Genomic DNA, 19,600 nt, shown 5'->3' on the forward strand with positions numbered 1-19,600 from the left:
TGTATGTATATATGTACACACAGACACAGACTAGACTGTCCCCTGTATCTGTAGGTTTCATATCTGAGGATTCAACCAAGTGGGGATTGAACATATTTGGAAAAAAAATGCATCTTATTCTGAAATGTACAGACTTCTTTCCTTGTGACGGTTCCCTAAACAATATAGTATCACAACTATTTAGATGGAATTTATACTGTATTCAGTATTGTAAATAATCTAGAGATGATTTAGTGTATGGAAGAATTGTGTAGGTTACATGCAAATACGAGAACATTTTATTTGAGGAACTTGAGTATTTGTGGATTTTAGCACCCTGGGGACAGGGGGGTACCTGTACCAATTCCCCAAGGATGCAGAAGATGATACATACATGCTATCTCTGTCTTTTAGCACTGGACTTTGACATTCACCCCCAGTAATACATGTCACTAGAAGAATGCCTGGCCCCTCTGGGTACTCATTCAGTGTTTGTTGAGTATAGAGGTTCTCTCTTTCTGTAAGGAGTAAGGTGGGTCAGAGCAGGTAACTCTCAAAACAGGTGCTGACTGCTTCTGTTCTGCTCTTTGTGTGCTGTTCTGGATTTAGACGGTGTTCCTAATTGGTATATATCTCTGTAAGGGTTGTTTTCTTTGTAGTCAGGTTGTAAAACAAAATGGTTGCCAGCGGTTAGGATGATCCTCATCCGACCCTTCTTGGAATTTTCCCCAGGTGCCCTTGAAGGTTATTTTTCCACTTCTTACAGCGGGTGTGTGCAGTTTGATAGTGTGACACCTGGTGATTGGAATTTTCTAGCTCTCCACCTGCTCACAAAATATGTTCTTTCTTTAATCTAAAAATACACCACCATGTTTTTAATGATGTAGAACAGAAAAGAACCAAACTAAAAAGTTTAAATAGTCAAATGAAGTAAGAAACAGTCAAGGTGAGCCTGGTCTCCATCTGCCTACGGTTAGTTTTTGTACACCCTTCCATCTAGGAAGGAGGCACAAGGATTGGCTCCCACTTTTGCACATGCTACCTTGACCAGGTTGCCACTCCTTTGACCTACTTTTTATTATTTCTTCAGAATTCGAAAGCCACAAAGGGATACAAATGCACCGACTTTAACTGTGGAGAGAAAGATCTTGCAAAGGGGGCTGATCAGATCAGATCTCATAGAAATTCTCCATTCCTGATGTCTGCAGTGAGGCTGCACACACACTCTCCAAATCATAGCTGTCAGCTGGACAGTCCAGGGCGGGCCGTCTGCCTTATGACATAAAAACACTGACAAAAATACAGCTAGTTCTATAGATTTTTGTTTTATAGGACTTCCTCTTTCTATTTGGATATCTAGTCATCAGAATGTTAGTGTCATTTCTGAATAAAAAATTACACAGAGAGAAGGGTCTTCCCACCAAATGCCCATGAGAAGGTATCTGTTCAGGATGAACATCAAAGCTGGTCTCAACCAACAGATCCCCATCAAGGTGAAGTATTCATGCAGGGTTGTTTGTAGCAGCGTGTGCTGTGTGCAAGTCAAAACTAGACAAGACAAAAACCTAGGAAATTGCCGAAGCGGTGATGAACAGACCAGATGCTTGCTTCTGCTTTCATCATCCTGACATTTCCCAGGTCCCCCACCCACCCCATGTCTCAATTTCTACATACCCTCGGAATGAGTCCCGCTAATGTCATTGTGTTTGCTCCATCATCTGTATAATGACATCATCAGAACTAACTCCTCTTCTTACCATATGGGGCGTTTTTGAGAATCAAATAAAATATTGGATGTGAAATTGCTTTGTTAATTTTCAGCTGCTATTGAAATATTGGTTTTTGTTACTTTATGATACAATCCCAATTCTATGAGAAGAGAACAGTAAAGTAGAACCAAAATATGTAAAATAGTTATCTGCCATTTCAGTGAAAGATAAGCTGGTCAAGGCTCTGATCAGTCAAGGTTGTTATTTCCTCTCTAGCACTTGCTGCTGTGGCTGGGCACATAGGAAACACTTGGTAAGTAACTTGCTCAAAACTGCAAGTGTTGCAAAGGATCTGTGACAGACTGAGTGTTCATATTCCCCCCAATGCATGTGCTAAAATCTTAACCCCCAATGTGATAGTGTCGGGAAGGGGAGACTGTGGGAGGTAATTAGGTCATGAGGACTTGATAATGGGATTAATGCCCTAAAGAAAGAAATTCCAAAGTCTTCCTTGCCATCTTTCTACCCTGTGGGGTATCAATGAGAAGACAGTGGTCTAGAACCCAGAAGGGAGCTCACACCAGAACCCAATCATACTGCACCTGGTTTTGAGCTTCCAGGCTCCAAAGGTATAAGAAAGATATTTCTGTTGTTTAAAAGACACCAGGCTATGGTACTGTGTTATAGCAAAAGCAACCTGAACTAACACAGGAATTATAATGTTGCTTAGGACCATTCTCAAAGATAAGTAAGGGAGGGGAGGAAAAACTAGAAAAGATGGAAATGATTATCCACCCAAATAAAAGTTTCATATAAATAGAGTATGCTCCCGCTTCAGATTTTAATTTTGGAGTTACAAATAAGCATAATTGTTAGCTTCTGTTTCCATCTATTTTTTAGTTTTCTATGGAACCGTATTATTTAGGGTTCTTCAATATATCTGTGTGTGCACGTGCGCATGCACACACACACACACACGCACAGATAAATAATAGATATGAGATGGGATTTATTAGGGATATTGATGCACATGATCATGGAGGCTGAGAATTCCAAGGCAGCCCACCTGTGAGCCAGTGCTATGGAGTTCAAGTCTGGAGGTCTCAGGACTAGGGAAACCATTGGTGTAACTCAGTCCAAACACAGAGGCCTGAGAACCCAGGGGAGAGGAGTGTATGTACAAATTCCAGAGTCCAAAGGCCAGAGAACTTGGAGATCTTATGCCTGAGAACAGGAGAATAAATATATCTTTGCTCTAGGAGGAAGTGACCAAATCTGTATTTCCTCTGTCTTTTAATTCTCTCTAGGCCCCAGGCCCATTGAGTGCTGTCTACCCACATTGAGGACCGACATTCCTAACCCAGTTCCACCTACTCACTTGCAGACCTCCTTCAGAAATACCCTCACAGATACACCCCAAATAATGCCTTACCAGTCAAGTTGAACCCTCAAGTTAATCGTCATAGACACAGACCCTATAAATTCTGGTCTTTCAGTATATGACTCAAGCTAAAAGAAAAAATAACTTGCTAAGTTGTGGGTTATGGTTGGGGAAATGTCAGGCTGTGGGACTATACAGGCTATATTTAGTTTGGAGTGTGGAAGGCATTAAACCTACCAGTCAGTTAGCTAATAAGCATTTATGGAGGCCCTATTGTGTGCCTGCACTATGCCGGGTCCTGCCAATGGCAAGGTCCACAGGGCTCTTTTCTTTGAGTCATCAGACGTTGGACTCCTGGGTTGGTGGCACCCCTTTTCTTACTCTCTGGGGCACAGCGGTCCATGGGCAGTCTACTGCCAATCCTACCACTTCCTCCTCTGACCATTTCAGAAATGTCTATGGTGAACATTTATCTCATTGTAGGATGGATGCACAGGGCAGAATTCATTTTATAACCACAGTGTCTTGCATCTCATCTGTGACCTGAGACCAGGTGGACCTTCCTGTGGGATTTGGTCTTGATACACATTTTAGAAACGTCATCATTCACTCAGGTTTGATGCTAGCAATGCAAGACATGGAATAGACATATTTCCAAGGCAGGATACTTTGTGACAGCATGAACTTTGCTTTTAAGGAAGAGGACACTATTTTGTGATTCACAGTGAAAAACAAAGAGAAAACATAACCCACTTTTCAGGCGCAACAGTAGAGGATGGGAGAGAAAATGGCCACTTCCTAATAAGCAGGAGCCCCAGGTGTTCAGCCGACTTTCAGTTGAAGATCAAAACTGAAGGGAACTGTCATCAAGAGGTTGATCACGGGCTATTCACTGCTAATCACACACCTTCCAAAGACTGCTGTGGAATCTTTTTGGGGATCATGCCGCAGTGTGAGAGACTGGACTCGTCACATACATTCACAGAGGGTGAGAGTCTGGATTATATAGGGGTGACCTAGAATCATAAGCAGGGAGGTGGAGGTGTGTGGCTTAGCCTTATTGTCTCAGTGCCGCTTAGGATGGTGAGACTGAGCATATATGGCAGGGCAGAGAGGCGCCTTGCCAGGAACAGGTAGAGTTCTGTCCTGCCAGGGCCTAGGCTGCCAGAGGCAGTGTCTCCTTGGGACTTTGGGACTCTGAGAGTGTCACCCCCGCCCCTTCACTGTGGCAGTCCACATAGGAGAAAGAACACTGTGGTAAGCCAACAGGGAAGGGGACATGAAAGCTTAGAACTGGGGAGTTTTGGGGCTTCATAGAAATCCACCTTTTTCCTTATGGGTGACTGTTCAGTTTGACCACTTGCTCGGTGAACCATGAAGAAAAGGTGTTCTCTCCAAGGTAATAAGTCTTTTCCCTGCCCTTATTATATTTGCATATGTGTTTGTTTCTTAATAGCATGCATGAAGAAAAAGTGAGAACAAAATCACTGGTGATTTTATTACTCAGAAATGAGCAGTTGTGATTTTAGTTAATTTTCCTCAGACTAGAACGCACTGGTGCACATATCCAATTTCATTTTACAAAACCAGAAATGGACTGTATGCCATATACCTTTTAGAACTTAATATTAGACTAAGTATATTTTGATGTATGATTACATATCCTTTGAATGTCCATAGTATTCTACCCTATAGATACACTACAATCTTTATTTAGATATTTTTATTTTAAAAACACCTAGATAAATAGTCTTGTACACAAATCTTTGTGTCTTTGATTTTTTTCCCCTAGGAAAAATTCCCCAAAGTAGCATTATTGAATCAAGGCATACAATTTTAAATTTCTTGACTAAATTATACAAATTTTAACACAGGTTTATTTCATTTTATTTTTATTTTTTGGGGGCACCTGCTTAACCACTGAGCCACATTTCCAGCCTTTCTTTTTAAAAAATATTTTATTTTAAGACAGAGTCTCACTAAGTTGCTAGTTTTGATTGCGATCTTCTGCTTCAGCCTTCAGAGCCAATGGGATTGTAAGTGTGCACCTCCACATCTGGCCAGATTTCTTTTATTAAAGTAGCATTATGGTGATAAAAAAAATATCCCCCCCCGCCCAATTTCCAGGTATTTCAATAAACAGCATACTCTTATGAACTTCTAAACTATAAACATACTTAAAAATTCAAAAAGTATCTCATGTCTGAGAAAGTTCCTTGCAGCAAAGTTAAGAAATCTGAGTGTTAGTTTTCATTCTACCATGGACTAGCTATTTTCCCTTCAGCTCTGCATTTAGTCTTGCAAACTTAGTTTTGCAAATTTGCTTTTGCAAACTCTTGTAAGATATCTTTGTCTTCTTTGAGAAGAGTGTGTTGACCTAATAACCTCTAAATCTCCTTGTAGCTGTAAAGTTCTATGATCTTACTTTTTGTTATCTTGGGGGAAAAAATGTCTTAAAGAAATCCAGTGTACTTTGAGGACATAGTATAGGCTCAATAAATATTTCTTGAGTGAGGGGAACAATAAACATTATAAAATCATTATCCAAAGTAGAGTTAAATCTTTAAAAATTAATTCAACAAGTTTAATTCCACTCAAAGAATAATTTACTGAGTGTTCCTTTTAAGTAATCATCTAGGTTAAGTTTTAGGGAACACAGAAATATAAAAAGAGAACACTTCCTGATCTGGAGAATTTGTGTGTGAAGAACCATATATGAATTTTGATGGGGTACCTTTATAAATAAATAGAAATAATGATGATTGTTCTTAACATATTTATAATCTCATAAATAAACACAGAGTTTGTGGTCTCAGATAAAAGAGAACTGTTAAAAAGCCAAGAACATTTTGAAGATGTATATATACAACTAAGAAATTTTATAAGAAAGTTTTACACTTATCCTAAGTGGGAAAAATCAGAATGAAAGTGTCAGAAGAAATAATACTGTATTTTGGGGATAACTGCCCTCAGTTTTGTTAAAGTGATTGATCAGGGGACAACTAAGGACATAAACACTACCAAAGTGTGGCACTAATCCTAAGTATGAAAATATGGCCTAGATATTGACCTCTTCCTTAAGGTGGCAAAACTCTCACTTCAGATTTGTTAGAAATGGTTTCTGAATAAGCTATGTCTAATTCAGAAAATAATATGTCCAATATGTCTAATTCCCAGTTTCATATTTTGTCAAAGCTCCAATGTTCTCTTAGCCATATTCAGTGAGGACAACGTGGTGTTCAGCAAATTAGTCTCCTGGATATTTGTATTGGAGAGCTTTTGCTTTCTTCTTATGATTATTAATTTTTAGCCTGCTAGGTCACCTTGCACTTTGTGCCACTAGTTAACGTATCCTAATTTCCCCAAGAACCACCTGAGTACAAAACTGGTACTTGAGACCTCACCTTAATGCCCATGATTTAGAAGTTTCACTTGCAAGCAAAAGAGCAGAACTAATATACAAAGCTTGGTGTATCTGGTTGCCTGGGCAAGTTGATTTGCCTTGCATATGTGAAGATATTAAGTTCCTATCCAGTTAATTAAAAAGAGCTTCTTCATGTGTCAACAATGTGAGACCTAGTCCAGAAAGGGGGCATTAGGAGTTTACTCTTGTTTCAGGAAATAACATTCTCTCCAAGTTTCTCACACTTTTAAAATTTGTTTTGTAAAAGTGTCTACTGGTCACTTGGGCATGGTTTGTTCATAGAATAAAAAGTTTTTATTGAAATGTACAGCCCATATAGTTCTATAAAGGTGTTTTCAGGAAAGATAACTGGTTGCTTTTAAATATTTTGTAGTGTACAATTTTTCCTTCACTCTTATTTCAAGAATGAAAATGTATAGTTCGATTTCAAACAGGGCAATGACAATATTTTATAGAAAGACAGTGTGGAGTGGCAGCTAAAAGCCAAGGCGCTGCTGCCTGACAGGTACAGATATAAGACCTTACTCCATTACTTGCTATCTAATTGATCTTGACCTTGAGAAAGTCATTTAACTTCTCCCAATCTCAATGTACTGACCATAAAATGGGGATAGTAACTGCACCTGTCTCTGACTGCACTTCAGGTTTAACTCCTATAACTCATGTAAAGTGTTTAGTACAGTGTTCAAATCATGGTAGAGGTTTCAATAGCTATGATTACTACTTTTGACCACAAGATACAAGGATACGTGAGAATTTTGAAGTGCTTTTGTCATGATTATTGCATTTTATACTTAAATGAGAAAACAGGGGTAGAGTCTCTTACATTGAACTATTGATGAAAGACAACCCTATGATTGACATTTCCTGCCTGCTATGTTAAAAAAAATGCCCACTGTATCATAATATATAGTTAAACACAAGCCTATATAAGAACCCAACACCCAGAAATTTATCGTTATTTTATATATGTAGCAGGGAAAGACAACAATCTGATTCCAGGGGAAGAGCTCTTGATATAATCCAGCTGCAGTTCACAGTCTCAGACCAGTGAAATCTGAACCTTGACAAAATAGTGACTCGAGACTCTAAAACAGAGTTCTTGAAAATCATTGTGACTCAGGGCTCAAATGTTCAGCCATGTGTTTTTGTTTCTTGGCTATCGGTTCTACTCAGTTGATCTATGTGCTTATCCCCGTACCAAGACCACACTATTTTAATCACTACAACTTTCTAATAAACCTTGTTGTAAGGTGAGGACACCACTTTGCTTTTTAAAATTGCATGGCCAGTTGAGCTCTTCTGTGAACTTTAGAATCAGTTTGTTGTTAGGATTTGAATTGAAATCATGTAGAATTTATAGGTTGAGGAGAACTGATATCTTCATGGTGCTGATCTTCTCATTGAGGAACATAGTATGACTATTATTTCAATCACCTTTGGTGTCTTTGAATACAGTTCCTGTCTCTTTAAAGTCCTAGTATACCCTATTCTTTTGGTTGGCCAAAGCTTATTCTCCAGTAAGGGCTCATTGAAATGAATTCTTGCATGTTGATAGCAGTTTATCCTTGTATTCTCTAAAGTCAGTTGTGAAAACCTTAGCTCATACTTTCTTCTTTGAAATATCTTAATGATACTATTTTATTTTCTTCTGAAATCAAATGTCTGTTGAAAGTCTGGTAGAAATATAATTTTATTTTCTGTATAAATCACATGAATTTTTTCCTGATGCCCATATTTTTTCTTGTTCGTGTCCATTGTGTGTTCTACAAACACATTCACAACTCAGTTATTTAAACTACCAAGTTCCTTAGCATATTTATTTATGTTATGATTCAATTTCTACAACTTTTGAGGAACACAACTTGTCTATAAAATGAATTTTTATATAATCTGTACAGTGAGATGTAAAATAAAATACTAAAATCCTATTCTTCTAGTTTTTTTTCCCATAAATCCAGGGATAATGGACTTGTATGACGCTGACAGTGAGCATCTCCTTCAATTTTGAGTTCTATTCACCCTCTTCTTTCTCCTTAGTCCTGGTTCTGGATAAATCTTCCTCTTTTCTAAGCCACTCTTAATCTGTGGCATAGTTAACCAGCAGGAAGAGAAAGAAATTGTGTCCCCCGAGGACAGTCTCAAACATGGTACCTCTCCACTATTTTTCATTACTATATATGAATCTGATGGGTGTCAGCTATGTGATGTGGGAACTTGAAGGCTCAGTGGAACTTGGGGCCAACCTGCATCATGGCATGCAATATTAGCATCAGGCTGGATATTGACTATCATCTCTACAGACTCAAGAATTCTACAAATATTGTCTCACTTGTTTATGGCTAGGTAAAAGAACCAACTATGACTAATGGTATCAAGTAGTTTGATTTCCTACTCCCATTAAAGAATGTTAAGATATACATGCAAAGGATCACAGAGGTAGACACAAAGAAAGAATGAATTGTGAAGATTCCTGATTCTAGGTATCAGGAAAAGCATGTGAATGAGTATAAAATTCAAGTAACCTGAAGTTCACTGTGGCTAGAATATACCATACCGAGAAGGATAATGGCAAGAACTATCCAGAGAGTAAAAAGTCAGTAAGATTTGGTGGCCTATGGTAGGAGAGGAAAGGGAGCTTCCAACTATGTGGCTGGTGATTTCATTAACATGACATGGAATACAGAAGATATTGGAATGACGGTGGTGAATTTGAACTTGTAGACATTGTGGATGTGTCAATAAGTAGTCCACATGTATGTTGGACACCACTTGTCCATCCTGTTCTTTCTTTCTTTCAGATTACCTTTGCAATGGCTTGTTCCATGTTTATATTTCATGCCAGAACCACTACTCCATGAGGGCAGAAACCACATCTTGAGTTTTGCTTTGTTGTTATCCTAGCATTTCAAATAGCAAATGGCATATTGCAGGTGTTTGATAAACATTAGATAAGTGAACAAATTAGTGCATGTCACTTAAGTGCCCAAGGAAAATGTGTTTTTTTTGGGTGTGCCAAAGAGGGGAATGGATTGGAGGTATGGATTTGAGTAATGTTTGAAGTCACGAGAATGGATGAACTTATGCAATTACATGTACACACACACACACACACACATACACACACACACGAAATGGTAATCCCAAGAGTAGAATCTTGAGAATACATTCATTTTCAGTGGAAAGATGGAAAAAAGTTGGTGACAGATTCCAAGAACAAGTCATTAGAAGAAAAGAACCAAGAAAAAGTTTCATTTGAGAAAATAGGAAATGTGTATTTTAAAATACTGCTTTCTACTGAAGTAGTGTGACTATCTGCCATAAGGTAGTATCTTCAGGGATGGTCAGCCTCTCTTGCCTACTCTCCCTTGAAGAGCAGTTTTCTTTGCTTTTACTTTCTCCTTCCTATCATTTGAAGAACTCTTGAACCCTACTTCATGAGCAAGAATACTGGGCATTCATTGTTACCTCACCCTTCCCTGGGCTGGCAACACCTTAGATTTTCCATGACTGTTGTCATTAGCTTCTTTAGGGAGGGCACAAGTAAAAGCCAAACCACTTGGACTGTATCTCAGAACCTCAGGTAGGTGCTGTTGGGGAAATGTTCGCTCTTCTCTTTTGCTTGTGAAGCCCAAGCTTTGGGGACATAATTTGATCTCTCTCCATTAGGCCATGGCTAGAATGAGTTCCACCTCAGTTATGTAAGCTGATAAACTTCTTTGCATTTTTATCTCAACCTAAACAGACTTAACTGATACTTCAAGAAATAAAAATATGATAGATTCTTCTATACAATTCAACACACCAAGATACGTTTGATTTTTGAAGAGTGGGAGGGGACTTCATTTGTGTCAACCAAGATCATGATTCTAACTGATATTTCATAGAAACTATAATCATAACTTGAGCAAAAGCCTTGGTGGGAGTAACCACGTGACTTTCTGTCTGTATTCAAGCGGCTCTGCTGGGTCAATGTTGACATATGTAACTCTTTCCTGGAAGGTTAGAAAATCTAAGGGTTGGCTGGTTTGCTTACTCGCCCTGGCTTTTGTTTCCTAACGAATGGGTAATATTAGTCTTTCAGCATGATAACATAAAGCAGACTGATTTGCATCCCTTGGTATTGTCAGCCCTGTGTGTTTGAGTTTGTTCTCTTATTTAATATGGGCTGTACTGACAGAGTAGTTGCTGTTTGTTCAGCAACCTCTTAGGAGTGCCTGCTTCTCTCCTGGATTGAACTGGACCAGGGGAAACAGAGACATGGAATAATGTGAGCAGAGAAGTTTTTCTTAGTTAAAATGGATGTTTCCAAGCTTCTCACCATTCTGAAGACTTTCGCTAGGAACCTTTGGTATCTTTACAAATCTAGTTGCTCTGGACTGAGAATAACTTTAGAATAACTCTTCCTCTGCTTATGTTGAGATTCTGGCCCAGGTGGTTTTAATCAACCTATCATCTTTTGTCATGTTTTTGAATCACAAAGGCATAGTATTGGCATACTTCTTTATTTTTTGATACATATACTTATAAAAATTAAAAATTTATACTTAAAAATAGGATAACTGCTCTTCAGGCCCTGATGTTTCATCACTTGAAAAATAGGAATACTTATATGCAGTTTGCAGGGTTGTTGTGAAGGTAAATGAGAAAACATAAGAGAAGAACCCCATTCCCAATCTTATGAGTATCTGCAAGCCTCCTTTGTCCTCAGCAGACACACTTCAATCCTCCAACCCATGAAGACCCACCTTAATCCTTCCATCCCTCCTTGAAGGCCCTCCATCCTGCCTGGCTTCTCCTACCACACTGGGTTTCTCTAGGGCCATCCATATCATATTGTATTTTATGTATTGGTTTTCTGATTGTTCCTACCCATTAAACTTTGATTGTGTTCAAGACTGAATTTTATCTTCAATCTCTATTCCTAGGGAATGAACCATGTCTATAACATTAGTCAGAGTTCAGTAGTTTTATGCAAACTGTTAAAAGAAAGAAAAGTAAATGACATGTAAAAAAATTCAGCCATCTACCTAATACTATGAAAGGCACTTTCACACACATAGACATTTAATCCTTTGGATAAACCAGTTTTTACAGATGGAGAAATTAATAGACAAAGAGATTTTGAGTGGTTTGTGCAAGACCCCACAGCTAGAGGGCGCCGGACCAGGGTCCCATTTCATTTCTGTGTTGCTCCAAAGAGACTGCGGCAAAGCAGCTGAACCTTCACTTCACGACTTCCTTAATCTTCAGAATTTTTTCAATCACTCTCATGTCTTTATGTTTATCAAAAGGATCAGAAAATCTCTTATATGTGTACATATTAAAAAAAATTGAAAGACAGCTTGATATTCAAATTGAAAATGTTTTGTTCACACAGAAACAAGCAAATAATTGCTGCAGATTGTCTGAATTATTGTTTAACTCTGAAGACTCTGTAGAGAGAGTTTACAGGAAATCATTCTGCGTATTTTATTACTGACATAGTGTAATATTAGGAGTTGATATTTGAATTGAGAGTGTTAAACAGGATCGTGTTGTTTCCACAGATGTAAATAACTATCAGTGGTGTGTGCTGACTGTTCATCGTATGGTGGCTAAACATCTGATAAGAAAAACTGATTCATTGTTTTAAAGAGAAAATGAAGTTGCTTTCTTGTCATAAATCCTTATAAATTCGGACTTGGCCTCATAGGAGTTTTAGATCGTAGGCATTGACTAAAACCCCGAGGAATGGAAACACAGCACAGTGGTGAAGGGAGCCGACCCACGTCAGGAAGAGCTAGGAAAAGGAAAAGCTAGCGTCCTTGCTCTCTCTTGCTCTGCTAATTACTTGCTGCATGGCCCTTGGCTTTTTCTTTTTCAAGCCTCAGTTTCCTCACCTGTGAAGTAGGAATGATAGTAGGGCCTAGCTGACAGGATTGTTGGGAGAATGGAATGACGATCCGCATCCAAGGACTAAGCACAGTGCTGCCCCGCTTTGAGCATTTCCCATTAGCTTTGGCTTCTCTTCATAAGTTAAGTCTTGATCGCTTCAATTAGAGGCCCATGCGCACTGTTACTCAAGCTTCACTTTGCCAACAGGTATCATCAAGTTCAGTCACTAGAGATGCCTACAGAGAGATAAGAAAGACTGGTCCAGCTAGACCAGAGACAAGCAGGAAGGGTTCCACAGACAAGATGATGGGCAAGGAGAAATTAAAGGAGAGAGAGGCATTGGGTGGTATGGGGCGGGGTGGGGGGGCCGCACATGGACTTAGGAGCACTCTGGGGATCAAGAGGTTCTGAGATTCATTTCTGTTTATTTACTTCAAATTGACAGCACTTAAACTTTCTATCCCTGAGTGGAATGATGAATAATTCCTTTTAAAAATTGTACAAGAAATATTGGCTTAATAAATGATATGCTCATAACATAAAAAATTTTCTTTGATCTAAAGTGGATAGAATATTAGATTTTTATATACCATGGCTCAGATTGTTTTATGATTTCTAGAATAAATGAATGGTTAGGTTTTGCTCTATTATTCAAGCAGGAATGAGTTGGAGAGACTGCAAAGCACTTTGCTGACTTAGGCTGTGCTGCAATATTTGCACTTCTAGATCATTTTCCCCAATATCATTCTGATTAAATGTTAGCTCAAAATGTAAACATGTTGAGACTATGGATATATTTTTTTAAGAAAATGGTACTTGTTTCAGTGAGAAAGAGGCCTTTATCTGACCAACTTAAAAATTCATGGTCTTGAAATTTCTCAAATACTAATTTTATAATTGAGTCTTTCTTAAAGATTACATAACTTTTTGTTTCTTGAAAGGCACAGTTTTATAAAGATAAAAATGAAAGTAACTGAAATAAATTCTTGCAAATCAAGAAAATATATTAGAATCTTATTTAATTCAGTTTTTACAAAATTAGTAATGCATATTAAAATCAAGGACACATATTAATAAATGGCATAGGCTGAAAAATTTCACACCAGAATTTTTCTGCAATATTTTCTTATACCTGTAATAATGAACTTCTGGGTTCACACTGAGTAGGGAAGAAGGCTTTTAAAAGCATAGTCCAAATGGTCATTTTTAAGCTCTGCATTTTTATTCTTCTCTGCTTTCCCTTCCCCGGATTCAAAGCCTCCATCTGTTGGGTGCGAAAGTGGATTGTTTACCCTGACCATATGAACAGATAATCCCTTTCTCCCAGGTCTATGTCTTTAAAAAGATATTAAATCTCTGCACGGTTGAACTACTTTTATGACTTCATTTCCAATATTTGGAATGTTTAGGTTCCAAGGGTTATATCCACACTGTAGGCAAACAGTGACATCTTTCTTTTTCTCAAATAAGTTTAATTAAATCTGATCGCATATGGTCATAAGGCATAAGATTATTTGACTATATTCTGGTATTCTTCCAAATCATTTAAATTCAGCCCTCTTCACATAGACTTAATTGCTAAAGAGGTACATTAATGTACAGTCATCATTTATGTAGTGAAACTTCCATTACAGTCACTTTGATTTGCTGGTTATGGTCTCTTAAAAGAAATGGACAAACTGACAAACCTTAACAACTTGGCATCTCTCTGCTTCGGTTTTTAAAGGGACTATTTCTTGCAGTGATGTAGATTGTTTCCATGTTTTGACATTTCAAATATTAGTGTTTTGGGGTTTACTTTGAATCTGTAAGCTGGAACCAAATCGGCAACTTTAGGATGATTTGTAGAAATTGATTAGATGCCTAATTACTGTTGATGGCTTTTGTTTTGTCAAAAGCATGGTCAAACTAAGTGGGCCGTCTCCAATATTTGGGGCATGTTATTGACAAATTCACATCTGTCCCTCCTGGGGAGTCTTTCACCCAGTTTGGTCTATCCAACTCTGTCAAGGTCCAGATCAAAGGGCACCTCCTCCCTCTACTCTCTATATTGTTCTAGCTGGAAGGTCCTCTTCTAGCATCTTAAAACATTTGGTTTGAGCAGATATCAGGCCCTTCTATAGCTAACATACTGTCTATTTCCATAGATATTTATATGTGTCCTGTGTCTTAAATTATAATTGTTTCAGGGCAAATTAATGTATCCATTCATGCATTTAGTTCTCTACAGTAGCTACTGTGCATCAAAACTCAATAAGTATTTATGGAACAATTTAAGAATTTGAGGGCTTTTTGGTCCCTACAGTCACAAATCTTTGTAGTAGCTCTAAATTTTATGAGAAATACTGGAGTGTCTATCATAAAGTGCTTAGAGCACTCCTGGCAATTAACTAGGCATTTTATTCACATTATCTCATTAATTAAAAAAACCTCTACATTAGAGATTATTTTCCTTCTTTTTCTCTTGAAGAATGTGATACTCAGAGAAGTTAATTAACTTGCCTCTGATTGCTCCGCTAGTGTTTTCCTTAAGTGGGATTGCATCACAGGTCTTTCTGACTTCATAGCTTGTACTTCTGGGAAGCAATAATGTCCCTGAAGAATTATTATCATTGAAACGGTAAGAAAACTGTAGCCAAGACAGCTTAATGGTCTTGCCTAAGGTGGTATGGCAAATAGCCACTGATGAAATTGGGAGTCATCCGTCTTTATCAGCTGGGTTTCTCAATGCTTGTTTCCAATTAATTTTTCTTATCTCAGGATAATAGTATTAGATGCTTTTCATAGTGTTGGGATAGGGCTTGGGTTCTATAAAGTACATTCTTATTATCTGTCCTCCGGGATCAAACACTTGTACTCATTTTAGACATTGAGTAATTTGCCCCTGATGTTTAAATATGATATTACAATAATATTTTCTTTTTTGAAACTTTCCCCCTGTTTAATCCTTACATGAAAGATGCTCTTTCAAGAAATGAATCAGCATATTTGTTTCTGAAATCCCCTGAACTAAAGACCCATGGAGAGGTTCACAAGCTTTGTAATCATCTTTGAGTATTTAACAGCCATATTCATTTTAAGTCTAGGAGGAAATGTAGAGAATATTAGAGAGATGGAAGAGGGTGGGAGTGGAGAGGGTAAAAGAAAGTATGCTGTATCCAAGGAAAAAATAGATTAGATTCAAGACTTTGGACTCAACAAATGTGGGATATTTTACCTGTAATTATATGTAGTATAGAACATCAGAGTTGATCAGGATTTTTTCAAGACACTAATTTAGAAATCTTTCATCTCTATTTGCTTTTTTTCAAAGAATTTTGGACATTGCTTGGATGAAAAGATGTACTTAGAATTGACAGTTGTCAGAACAGGTCTTCAGGAGCTGAGGCTGAGGGTGAGGAAGTATCCCATAGCACACGGACTCAGTACCATCCCCACCAACGCCTAAGCAACTATACATGAGTCAGCATCCACATGGACCCAAACACGCTAAGCATCAAGAGTATGATCCAAAGACACCAAGCTTCTGGTATTTGGGGCCTGGAGCAGGTAACTCACGTTCTTAGAGGGCATCAGCTCTTCACTGGAGGAACCCATTTTATATTGACATCGACCCTTCAGCAGGTCGGAATGGGGGCCCTTACCTGTTATGGGCTGAGAACTTTAACATCTGAGAGATGTTTGATAGTGTGATTCACTGGAAATGAGAACTATAAAGACAGCTCAAATTCAGATTCCTATTTTTCTCTTGCCTACACTATAGTCCCAGTGCTTAACCTAGGCTGTACATTGGAATCAATCTTGGGAGCTTCAACAAATGCTGATGCTTGGGTCACACCTCAAGAGATGCTGGTTTAATGAAAACAGGAGTTAGTCTGTGGAATGGAATTTTTAGAAGCTCCCCAAATAATTCGAATGGGTAACCAACAGTGAGAGGCAGGGCTCTGATGTTGACCCCGGGTGTTCCTCCTTTTTGATGGAACACACATTTATTTTATTTTCCTCCCTTTCTGATTCTTCCATGGGTAACATTCATTTTTCTAACAAAACACAAATGACTGTACTTTGTCCTCTATAGGTGGAAAAAGAGGACAAACCTAAGCATTTTTTATCAAATTAAGTCTAGTGACTAACAGTAATTGTCCCTGTATTTTAAGCTCATTGTAGATAGAGTTTTGCTAGCAAAAAAGAAATATTTTCTCCTTATGAGAAGGGTCGGAGCAATCATTTAATGTGTTATTATAATATTAACATGTTTTGGGGGAAGATTTTTTAAAATGTTAATGCTAGGACACTGAATAAAATGGGGAATTATTTCCTTAATATATAGTAGAAATTATTTTAATCATTACAATAAGACTATTGTGACTGTTTTTGTGAAAATGGGGTCATAAATAACATGGGGACATTCATCAACTATTTATCTTTCCCCCAGATATTATTATTATTAATATAATATTGTTAATATTATTTAATATTTAATTTCAAATACATTATAGGCTAAGATTTTCTGTAACATCCAGATACTCAGTAATTTCCCTAGAAATCTGGGAGAGAAATTTTGCTTTTATGACAGGCAAATAGTAGGTTAAGGCTAACAGTCATCATAATAATGCTGGAGATAATGATTTACAAAAGAGATAAGTGCCACCAAAATTAGGACTAGTATTCGTAAACTTATTACTAAATACATTTAGTAAAATTAATGTGTTAAATATAATTTTATGGTCTTGTTGTAGAGTAAAATCACAAATGCATTCTTTGTGTAAATTTGGATTTCTATAATTTTTTGTTTACCCCAAGTAGCTACTAAACTTTGCTTTTTCTTTCTTAAAAAAAAAACATCTTTAATCACCTAACCCAACTTGACTGCCATCTATTTCTTTTCCAAATGTTGGGGTGAGATTGTCTTGTGAGTTCACATCTGATACTTGCTTTATGCAGATGGTTTGTGGGCTAAAACAAGTTCGTAAGAACTATAATTTTAATGTTTAGTAACCTTCCAAGACTTTTGTAGCTGAAAAATGGAAATGATTTTTAAACTGTCATAACCAACATTTTTAGAGAACCAAAAGTATGGCAATATACTACAAATAATATTTCATAAACTAAGGAAAATTTCTCTGCAAACTATTACCATTAAAAAAAGATATTGTCATGGTTTTATCAATAAAGAAAACACAACTTAGCTATTATTCCTTGAGTGTCTGTTTTAAAATATTAAGACTGAATTGAAGTCTGGAAAAATGTTTTATACCACATCTGGAAGAAAATGAATTTAGGTCAAGTATAATAACCTAGAATGTCCTTAGTTTTTCCAGTAGTAGAGCAGATGAGTCTCAGAGCTGGATTCGGGCACTGAATTTTTGAAGCTCATGAGAAGAAGGTCAACAGTTAGTTCCTTTGTTGGCTGATCGAAGTCAAGAACTTGGAACATCTGTGTGATTTATAGCCTAAGACTTGAAATAGTAGTTGAACTCCTTGAGCCAATGGAGAAGAAGGAAGAGAAGAAGGTGCACCTGCTTTGGGAAATGGCTCTTCTCACTATGGCTTTCATTTTTAGTTTTCCTTGGAAGAGTTTTTTCCAATTATTTAGGATTCAGCAAGGGCTTAATTAAATAAATTTTTTGGTACCAAACCTGTAGGACTTCATAATGCAGACCATCCTTTCAAAAGAACTTGTAACATAGACTAAATGGATAGTCTTAAAACGAATGATTAAAGTTTAACACACATTTTCTGGCTTTCTTTTAATCCCAGGTCAATCTGCCTGTTATTTTTAAGTCCCAAGGGGGCAGATTCATGTTTTCTGCACCTCCAGATCCCTTTCAGAGTACCTTTCCCAGATTAGGTTTTGAGTGAGTATTTAATAAATAAATGAATGTAGAATGTTAAGGCTGGGAAGACCTTTAGAGCTAATATGGTCTAACTTTCTTATTTTAAAGGCTAGAAAAAGGAGACCCCAAAAGGAAAAGTAACCAGCCAATCGTCACACTACTCTTAAGATCAAAGCTCTGGCTGCAAACCAGATTTCCTAACTCATGTTCCAGTGCTCTTTCTACTCCACCTTCAGAAGGTAAATAGAGAAATTTGCCAGATATTTTTCAAATTGTCCATGGAGAGTGGTCCGAATGGCAGGTGCAGCCACCGGACGTGGTTACTTGATCTGTTCAGTTGTATTTACCTTTGAAAATGTTTGCTTTCCGAACAAGAGGAGCCAGCTCCATTAGGTAAATGACTAATCCACTAAAATGGAATCTAAATAAATGAAGTGGCATCTTAGTGCTGCATGCTGTTATCGGGTGGGGGAGGGGAAGTCAGGGACACGGGTAGGACGGCTCAGGAAGAAAAACCAATAAAATGTTTTCTTACAAAAAATAAAACAGCTATGTTTTTCACAGAGATTCCAATGTCACTATGTATTTTGAGATCAAGTGTTTTTTTTAAATTTCTTTGTCAATAAGAGTGTTCTGTTTTTTTCCAAAAGTGTAGGTTATTTGAAATTTCATTACATATTTGCATTTCTTTTACTGTTAGTTAATCATGTGTCTTTTCATAATGATGGAAGGCCATAAGAAGATTGCATTCTGCCATGAGCAATGTGCTATAATAACCATTTATTCTTTCTTTCATCTGTTCAGAAACATATGCTGGGTGCCTACAATGTTTTGAATATTATAATAAGTATTTGGAATACAGAGTCAAAAAAAAGCTCACCATCCTTTTTGGGAAATGCAAATTGCTCCTGGCCCCAAGGAACACGTGACTCCAATTCTGTGTGTGATGCATGGTGGGAACACTCAGGAAGACTGCAAAGTGTAACACTGGAGTGAATCTCGAAGTGGCAATTGATTAGCATTCCTATTAACCTGGAACATGGGAATAATGGTGTTGGCATTAAATAAGACTCCAAGTGTAGGCCCACATCTGGTCCAAGAACTATGGTACTTTGTGGGTGTACTAGTATTTCAACTCTGACGTCTTCAGGAATAAGCATGACTCTTCAGAGTTCTGAAGGTTGTAGGTGAGAATGTGCACTCTCTGAATCCTAAATGTCCATTGCCATGACCTGTTATCATGGGACTTCTTTCCTTTTATGGTCCCTCTTTTACAAAATGGTGATAATAAAAGCTACATCGAGAGCTGATGTTGAGCCCATGGTTTTACCCACTGAGGGTCTTAAGAGTTGTTTCTGGCTATGTCTGTTTTAATTATTTAGTGTCTGGGTCA

The sequence above is a fragment of the Marmota flaviventris genome, chromosome 3 (assembly GCF_047511675.1).
Source record: "Marmota flaviventris isolate mMarFla1 chromosome 3, mMarFla1.hap1, whole genome shotgun sequence".
NCBI classification, from domain to species: Eukaryota; Metazoa; Chordata; class Mammalia; order Rodentia; family Sciuridae; genus Marmota; species Marmota flaviventris.